The 9072-nt window shown below is 44.4% G+C and overlaps 1 long non-coding RNA gene across 1 annotated transcript; it reads right to left on the minus strand.

The window, feature by feature from the left end:
- Positions 1-2289: 2289 nt before the first annotated feature.
- On the minus strand, positions 2290-7457 carry LOC137777844 (uncharacterized). The gene is made up of 4 exons (XR_011076649.1): positions 7357-7457; positions 4123-4233; positions 2944-3083; positions 2290-2456 (listed from the first exon to the last, which is right to left on the minus strand). It is a non-coding gene; the product is annotated as an uncharacterized lncRNA (long non-coding RNA).
- Between the last annotated feature and the right edge of the window lie 1615 nt (positions 7458-9072).

The raw sequence follows: 9072 nt of genomic DNA on the forward strand, positions 1-9072 counted from the left end.
ACTCTGTGTGTTATAGACTGCTATAAATATAAGAAGTATTGCAGGATGAGGCCAAATTACAGGCCAAGTACCTATGATACCAACACTACAATTATCAGGAAAGTAAGAATCCTTAAAATAAGGAAGCTGGACACCTTCTTTCTAGTGGTTAGTGACCTCTATCACTTTCCCGCTTCCCTCTTCCCCTCCCTGGTCCCCTGGGAGGAAAGAGAAGAGGCGTCAACCTCCTTCAAATCATCTCCAGCCCTTTAAGGAGCCAGCAGAGCCGTGAGCCGGGCCGTGGAAAATGCCCTGGTCACTCTTCCCATCCAGTAACATTCCTGAAGCCCCAATATAAAACTTGAAAGGAAATGAAATCTTAAAGGGAAACACTATATATAAAATAGATAACTAATGATAACCTGCTGTATAGCACAGGGAACTCTACTCAGTGCTCTGTGGTGACCTGAATGGAAAGGAAATCCAGAAGGGAGGGGATATTTGTATATGTGTGGCTGATTCACTTTGCTGTACAGTAGAAACTAACACAACATTGTAAAGCAACTATACGCCAATAAAAATTAATTTTAAAAAAATCCAAAAACTCAACGATCAAGTATAAGATGATCTTACAGTTCATATAGATAAATATGCCAATTGTATAAGGAAAGGCAAAATGTGGATACCTTGGGGAGAAAGGTATAGTAGGAAAATTTGTTCAGAAGGGAATTACTGCAAATTTTAGCTTTTATTAAATTCCAACTTAAACTTCCATTAATACATCTTTTAAAACACTGAAACAATATTATTTTCCTTAAGTTCAAAATACATTATTTTTCAGAAAAAAGAAAAAAACCCTATCTTTCAGTCACTTGGAAAATTATCTACCTCTGCTTTCTCTCTCTTACCAATTCACTCCTCCTCAATTAAAGCCATCCTTTGAGTTCAACCTCACTCTTTGGAAACCAAGCAATCACTTAAGAAAGAGAAAAACATTAAGAGATCCAGATTTCAATTAACTTTGCCATTGATTTTTGTGTAATTCTGGGGGAGGCATTATTCTTTGGGTAAAGGTGAGGGGGCAAAGAACTCACAGATTAACGAAGGTTCTAACGTGGGCAGTGGGCAAGGGCTGAGATCCCCACCGTCCTGGTCCCCAGGCCCTGAGGAAAAGCAGAAATATTAGGAAAATGGCCTGGAAGAGAAGCCTGCTGCTGCCCTGCCCCTGACAGTAGAGGGTCCACCATTCACGCAGAAAAGTCTGGGTGAAGAGCGCATCCTTCTTTCCTTTTAATGTAATTTACGTATTTGGTGCTTCACAGAATTCCCTCATTTTTTAACTGGTCAATCAAATACGTATGCAACCTTTTTTTTAAGCTGCGATTGTTTCATAATCATTGAATGCATATCCTTCATAACAAGAGACCACTGGGTTAGCACGTGCCCGCACATACACACGCGTGCACGCACTACATAAACACAGCAGAGGCAACCACTGATACAGTTATAATTTTTAATGTGCTGTGTCACTGCCTGTGTCCTGGAGGACGTAAGTCTCTGTGAAAATAGATTTAAAACAACGGGCAGTTTAATCAGATAGGTACACGGCACTCACCTCTGCCCCCTGGAAATATGATTTCGGCATAATGCCTGGGGGCGGGGGGAGCTCACTGAAGTGCATCCCTTCTGAGCAGAAGAGTGAAAGCAGCTGTCGTGAGAAGCCTTTCCTGGGGGGGCTGTGAGGGGATCTGCTGTGATGTGACGCCCATGAGGAAGAAGGTGATGTTCACCATTATCAACAGGTTAACTGTTAGAACTGAGCAGAAGAAACGGGGTGTAATTATAAATGATGCACTTAGGAGTTTCACTTTGGAAGGTTTATTCCAGCTACATGGGACCTGTGCTAGGGCCTCTCTTCTCCCATCCTGCCCCAGTTTGGCCCAGCAGGCCCAGAAAGCACTTAGTAAATAGTTATCGGGTTACAGAAACTCCCATGTTTGTGAACCTCGGAAGCTGGGCCAGCTGGGCCTTGTTTTCTCACGTATGTGACATGAGACGACCCAGTCACCGAGGGGAAACCTACAGAGGTTGAGCAACCCTAGTGCCACCTTCGGGTCCCCCAGCTCCCGCGGGGGCTCGGAAGGGTCAGCTCCGGGCGGGGTCCGCCTGCCGTGGTCCGGGCGCCCCGTCTCTTCTACACGTCAAATCATTTTGGCCACCGCGTGGGCGAGCCGAGTCTGCACCTTGGCTGTGCTCCTCTCTGACCTTGGGAAAGTTACCTTGAACGGAGCTTAATGTCGTTACCTGCAAACTGAAGGCTGTGACGTCTGCCTTGCGGGGCCGCTCCGTCCGTGAGAGGTGGTGGAGGGGATACCCGTGCACACTGGCCTTTTAGTCCACGGCAACGGCTCTTCCTCTCGCCAACGATGCTGGGACTTGGATTGGACCAGGAACAGAAGCCAAATCAGTGCTTCCTGCTAAGAGACGAGAAGACGGAACATGCCCACCTCCAGGCCAGAAGATGCTCCCGAAGTGGGTTTGGCTGGTTGGTTGTTTAGAGGAGGAAGGTTGGTGGGAGGAGGGTGGCTGAGAATGCTCCCCAGGCTGGCGTGGCTGACTGGCGCTGACCTTTAGGCCTCACCGACGGGCCTCAGTTCTGTATAAAACTGGGGGTATTTTCATGTCGTGATGTGGGGTGGCATTTCACCTCTACAGATCTCACACAGTAGCACCCCTAGCATATTGGTTAATGCTTTGGGGCTCTTAGGGCTCCTTTGGTACTAACATATGCTTCCGTATACTCATCTGTACTCAAGGCTACCAAAAGGGCATTTTCATCAATGCTATGTCTAGTACAACTAAAAATGATGTGTTTGTCAAAACCTAAAATAGAAACAATCTCTAGCTACTCAGTGATGTGAGAACCAAGGAGACAAGACAGCCGTGTGCTTGAGCAGACTGTACCTGAAGCTCCAGTGCATGGTGTGAGTTTCCCCATGAGACAGAGGGAGATGACACGCCCAGAGAAGGGATGGGTGTGGCCTCCAGTCCCAAAAAAATACTCCTCCACAGCTCCAGAGTTGAAGAAACGGGCAGTGCTTTGCCTGGTAAAAGAAAACGGAGAAAAACTGTCTTCAGATATTTGGTGAGAACTTTTGTGTATAAGAGTGCGCCCTACTTTACGTGCATCAGGAAGTAAAACTAGAACCAATCGTGGCATCTACATGAAGGCAGGTTTTGACTCAACTGAAGGAGGAGATTTCAGTTACTGCATTTGAAGGTGAGATGCACAGCCCTGAGTGACAGTGAGCTCCATAAGCTGAAGGTGTTCAAGCTTGGGGAACGGGCTTCGTCGGAGGAGGCCCGTCACACCTGGCTTACGGGGCTGTGACGAGGACCAGGAGATCACAGCTTCAGACCCCCGCTATGCCTTGGTGACTTGGACACCCTGCTCTGGGCTGCCCCTACCTGAAAGTTCACCTTCCAAGCAACAGACTTCAGAGGCTGCAACCAATGAAGGCTCTTCTTGTCTCCCCATTACTGGCCTCTGCCCTCCCACCCTGGGGCTCCCCGGTGACCCTGAAACCTGAGACCCTCCAGCAAAACTCAGTCTCCAACCATGCTTGACCCGGAGGTAAGGGGGGAAATAAAGGGGTATTAATGTCCCCTGAGGAAAGCCGTTGAACAATCAGAGGTTGGAACTGGCAGATACATTCTCTCCCGTTTCTTCCTCCCCTTCATCCACTGGGTCAGTTTCTCCTGAGACCTAATAGTTCATGGTTTGGGAGGATGGTCCCTGCACTATCGCCCTGCAGCTGCTGTAACAAATTACCACAAATTTGGTGGCTTAAACAACAGGAATGTGTTCTCTCACAGTTCTGGAGGCCAGCGGTCTGCAATCAGTGTGGCCGGCCCACACGGAGCTGTCAGCAGGGGCTGTGCCCCCTCCAGAGGCTGGAGGTGGGGGGGGTCCCTTTCTCACCTCCTGCAGCTCCTGGTGATGCCCACGTTCCTTGGCCTGTGGCCGCATCACTCCAGCCTCTGCCTCGTGGTCACACTGCCTTCTCCTCCTCTGTGTGTCAAATCTGCCTCTGTCTCTGCCTCCTTATCATAAAGACAGTTACAACTGGACTTAGGACCTACCCAGATAATCCAAGGTAACCCTCCATCTCAAGATCCTTAACCACATCTTATTCCTGGATTGAACTCTCCACTGAAGAGACAGCACATGAGCTTTTCCACAAGCTCTCCTTTCTGGGGAGCACAAAATAATACACATAAATCATTAAGAACTTTGCACACAGTAATGGTAGTGACAGTAGTAGTAATACAATAATAGTTCCCACAGTTTTCAATGAGATTTTACTTTTTTCCAGAGCATTGCTAAATCGCTTAAAAAGAGGCTTAGACACTGAGGAGATGGAGGTCATCTATTTCAGTAGAATTTTACACTGTGTTGAGAGATTTATTTCCCGCTCTACAGAACATTTCCAGCGTGGGGACAATTTCTCAGTAGAATACTTGCTAAAAGATTAGAATTAGAAAAAGAAGGGTTTTCCCACAGCAAACGGAAGAAAATTCACTTCACGGCAGGAAAGTTAAATAAATTGGTTAATGCTTACAAATTTCTTAGAGAGGAAAAGTGCTATCTGTATCAGTGTTAAGTCCTGCAATGCATATGCCTTTTGTGCTGAAACAAATTGCATTTCTGAAAACAAGAGCGCCCTGGGTCCAGGGAATATCAGAGAAGTAGCACAGCTTCAAGGATGAATTGCAGGGTCATATACACCCATCTCCAAATTCAGTCAGCAGGGTTGTGACTCACTGGTGTGGGAGAAAAAGGAGGAAAAGGCATAATTTTCTACTGTACTTCCCAGAGGTCTTTGCGGTGACAACCGTACAATGGAAGATTCTGGAAGGTTTTATTTTGTTTTGTTTTGTTTTGATGAGGCAACTTCATTGGTACCTTTGTTTCAGGAATCATATGACTCTTAGGTTCAAGAGCGTTAAGTAGCCAACGACATTGACTCTTTGACTATAAGGGGAATACTGGCAAACGTCCCTGTTAAAAGGACAAGTATCAAAAACAGAACTTTCAAGAACTTCACTTCACCTACCAGGACACAAAAAATTCAATATTTTGGTTAAAGCTGCTTCCTCCAGGCACATTTGATAATCATCATTTCAAAAATTACAAGACACATCATTGAAGGAATACAATCTGATTAAGACTGTATTGGACGGTATGGTCAACATACTGGCATGTTTCATATATGTCACCTAATTGGACAATTCATATTTGAAAATGTCTCTGATAGGGATTCTCTTGGACTTTAGGCAAAAAATTCTAACTTTCAAATCTTCTAAACCTAGACTATCTCCATCTTTTGGTTGCTGGTATAATCTGCTATCATCATTTCACCATCTCTCTTTCGCTTTCCTATCTTGTTACACACACACACACACATATACACACACATAAACACACATACACACAACCACACACACACATATATACACACACATATACAAACACACACACTCATATATACACACATACACACACATACACACACCCGCACACAAATACACACATACACACACATATACACACACATACACACACACCTACACACATACACATATATACATACACATACACACATACACAATATATATGTGTATATATATACACATATATACGTACGTACACAAATACACAATACACATACACACACACAGACACAGACACACACATACATACACACACATACACACACATACACACGTTCACACACACATACATACACATACACACATATACACATACACACATTCACACACACACATAAACACACATACACACATAAACACACACACATATATACACACACATATACAAACACACACACATATATATACACACATACACACACATACATTCACACACACATATACACATATATACACACAAACACACACATACACTCATATATACACACATACACACACCTGCACACAAATACACACATACACAATACACAGACACACACATACACACAAATACACACACATACATACACACGTTCACACATGCATACATACACATACACACATTCACACACACACACACACACACACACACACACACACTATCCAAAACAATGTCTCCAGCAACATTTTGTTGAGTGACAGGATTACTCTCCCTTTCCCATCCCATCTACCCTCTTTCTTCGTATCAAAAACAAGGGCCAGCTCCTTGGGCAGCTCAGGAGAAACCATGAGGAAATCTCTATACTTCTGGACTCCAGCCACAGGGGTCCAAGAACAAAATTATTCTAAGGGTCTTCCAACTCTCCTTTAAGTAGTCATCACTCTCCCTGAAAAATTCAGCTCTTTCTCCAGTTCATAGCAGACTCATAAATATTGTAGAATAGTGAAGGAAGGGAGGGAGGGAGGGAGGAGAAGGAACTAAAGAACTGAGTATTTCTGAAACCGTGGAAAGAAACGTGACGTACAGAAGCATATGGTGCCCTGGAAAGCACACTGATTAGAACCAGGAGACCCAGATTCCAGTGCTTCTACTGGCTTATTAAATCTTTGATAGGCTAAGTCTCATTTGCTCACATGCCAAAGAGAAATACCACTTATCCAATGTTTTATGGATAATATCTATGCCACAAATACAGCACCTCATGGCTTAGAAAACACTTGGACTCTCTCTACTTGACCCTCGCAACCAACTGGTGCAGAGGGGGCCCATCTTTGGGCTTGGCAGCAGAAGTCCACCTATTGACCATAGATGTTTCTTTTATTAAAGGTGACCGTAGGTCTTTAAGTCACTAATAAAGGTGCACTCCAAGCCATCAACACCTTCTCCTCCAGGTAGCAGACAAAGGAAGAGCCCAGCCATGATCCATGACCTGCCACCAAGACAATCATGGCAGAACCTTTTCTCAAACCGTGACTTCTTGGGCCAAATCCTTCTCACTTCCTGCTACCTATACACCTATACTGATCACCCATGACAAAAGCACATCACCAAAGGCCCTCAGCATCTCATCAAAAGAGGACCACAATTAAAATTCCTATAAACACATTTTTCAGCACGGAGTAGATATCTAGCAGATACTCAGTGAATTGGATACACCACATCAAGAGTCAGCAAACTTTTTCTGCAAAGAAGCATATAGTAAACCTTTTAGGTTTTGTAGACCATAGAGTCTTTGTCACCACTGCTCCACATCTCGGTCCAAAAGCAGCCGTAGACAGCACATACACAAATGGGTATGGCTATGGCCCCGTAAATCTTAACTTACAAAGAGAGGCAACAGGTCAGATGTAGCCCATGGGCCTTTGACAAACCCCAGGACTTACATCAACTTTGAGAAAAGCCTCGATGTCAAAAACATTGTTTTAACACTTCCTTTGAGAGGTCGGGTCCTGCCAACTCTTAATGTTATATCCAGGCATTTTTGTCCCTCTTTTCCACTGTCCTCTGATAAACACCCACTGGCCGAGGAGACATGGGGCTTTTACCCTTCAAATGCAGTTATTCTGGAAGACAAAGCAGGGGCAGAAATTAAAACCAGACCCCAGGTCTTTGTGCCATACCCAGCAATATCAAGTGCCCCTCTTCAAATTGTACCCGGTTGGCTGTATACCTAATAAAGAAAATGGAACTATTCTTTCGCTTAATCGTCTTTTAGTAAGGGGATGGGGGGCCAGGTTTACTAAAGGCCCTTATAAAACGCCGGCTGAAAGGGGGAAATGCTCCTTGTCACCACAGAACCTTTTTCATGTGAAGCTACACGATCACTTTTCATTCTGTCTCTCAAGCACCCCATGGCACCCATCCATGTATTAGGCTAATAACTGCATGAATCTAGTTAAAAGGAACCAAGCAATTATTTTAATTAGAAGAGAACAAAAATAACACTCCTGGATTCTGTTTTAAGGGACAAGAAGGAAGTAGTCAGGGTTCAAAAAGATCCCACAAAATATTTTTGTGAAAGGAAAAATAATTAAGGCCAAATTTAGAATGTACTTGCAATAAATGGGCCAAATAAAATGAATGGCACCACTGTGCAGCTAAAACCCATTCATATAGAAGAGCCCCAGAAAGTCCATTTTTATGTGATACCATTTGGAGAGTATAGCCAATTTCACAAAGTGAAAGTAAATGTCTAGTAGGGACTTTAATGATCCTTGTGAATCTCTTACACAATTTCTTATAGAGTTTCTGTGTAAACTCTTCTATTAATAAGAGAAAAGGGGAAGGATCTCAGTCAGTTGCCTTTTAAGTAGGATTATTTTTTTTTTTCATTTAAATTCTTAGAGTAAATGGTTCATATTTGTTACTCCGGAAAAATCTATCTTTATAGAAAATCCTTGCTGCTAATCCATTCTACAAAAAGCGAATGGCACGTAAGAGAGTTTTAACCATTTGAACTGAATTCAGTCGTACAGGAGGAGATGGTATCTGCAGACTTTCCATAGCCTTGGCCTTCCTACCTCCCTACCTCATGGTATTTGGGCCATCTTAGTCCATCTCAGGCTTCCAAAAAGAGATGAAATGGAATGCAAGCTAGTCAATTAGTCAGTGTTGTCCCTTCTGTTTGAAGCTACATATGTTTACTGAGCACCTGTTGGCTACCAGGCTGAGACCTGGACCCTGCCTGCAAAGAGTTCACCATCTAACCACGGAAATTAGAAGCTGACCACGCAGCCCCAGCTGCGAGGAGTCAAGGGTTCTGGCCTGAGCTGATTATCAAAGAATGCATTATCCAGGAGGAAGCCCTGGACAGCCTATGCCTGGGATTTGAAAGAGCAGCACACACAAAACCCCACAGCGCACACCAGTAACCGCAGGCAGCTGGAGATGCTGGAGGGGGATGCGGGCCGAGGAGGAAGGAAGAGCCCAGCCAGTGGGGGCACCGTGTATGTGTTCATGAGCCTGCACTTCACCTTGTAAAGCCATCAAGGAGTTGTCAACAAGGGCTAAGGTGGCCAGCTGTCCATTTTGGAGCGAGCACTTGGATGGCTGAGAAGAGGATGAAATGAAGATTAGGTGTTCTAGAAGTGCCACAGTCC

The sequence above is a fragment of the Eschrichtius robustus genome, chromosome 15 (genome assembly GCF_028021215.1).
Source record: "Eschrichtius robustus isolate mEscRob2 chromosome 15, mEscRob2.pri, whole genome shotgun sequence".
NCBI lineage: Eukaryota > Metazoa > Chordata > Mammalia > Artiodactyla > Eschrichtiidae > Eschrichtius > Eschrichtius robustus.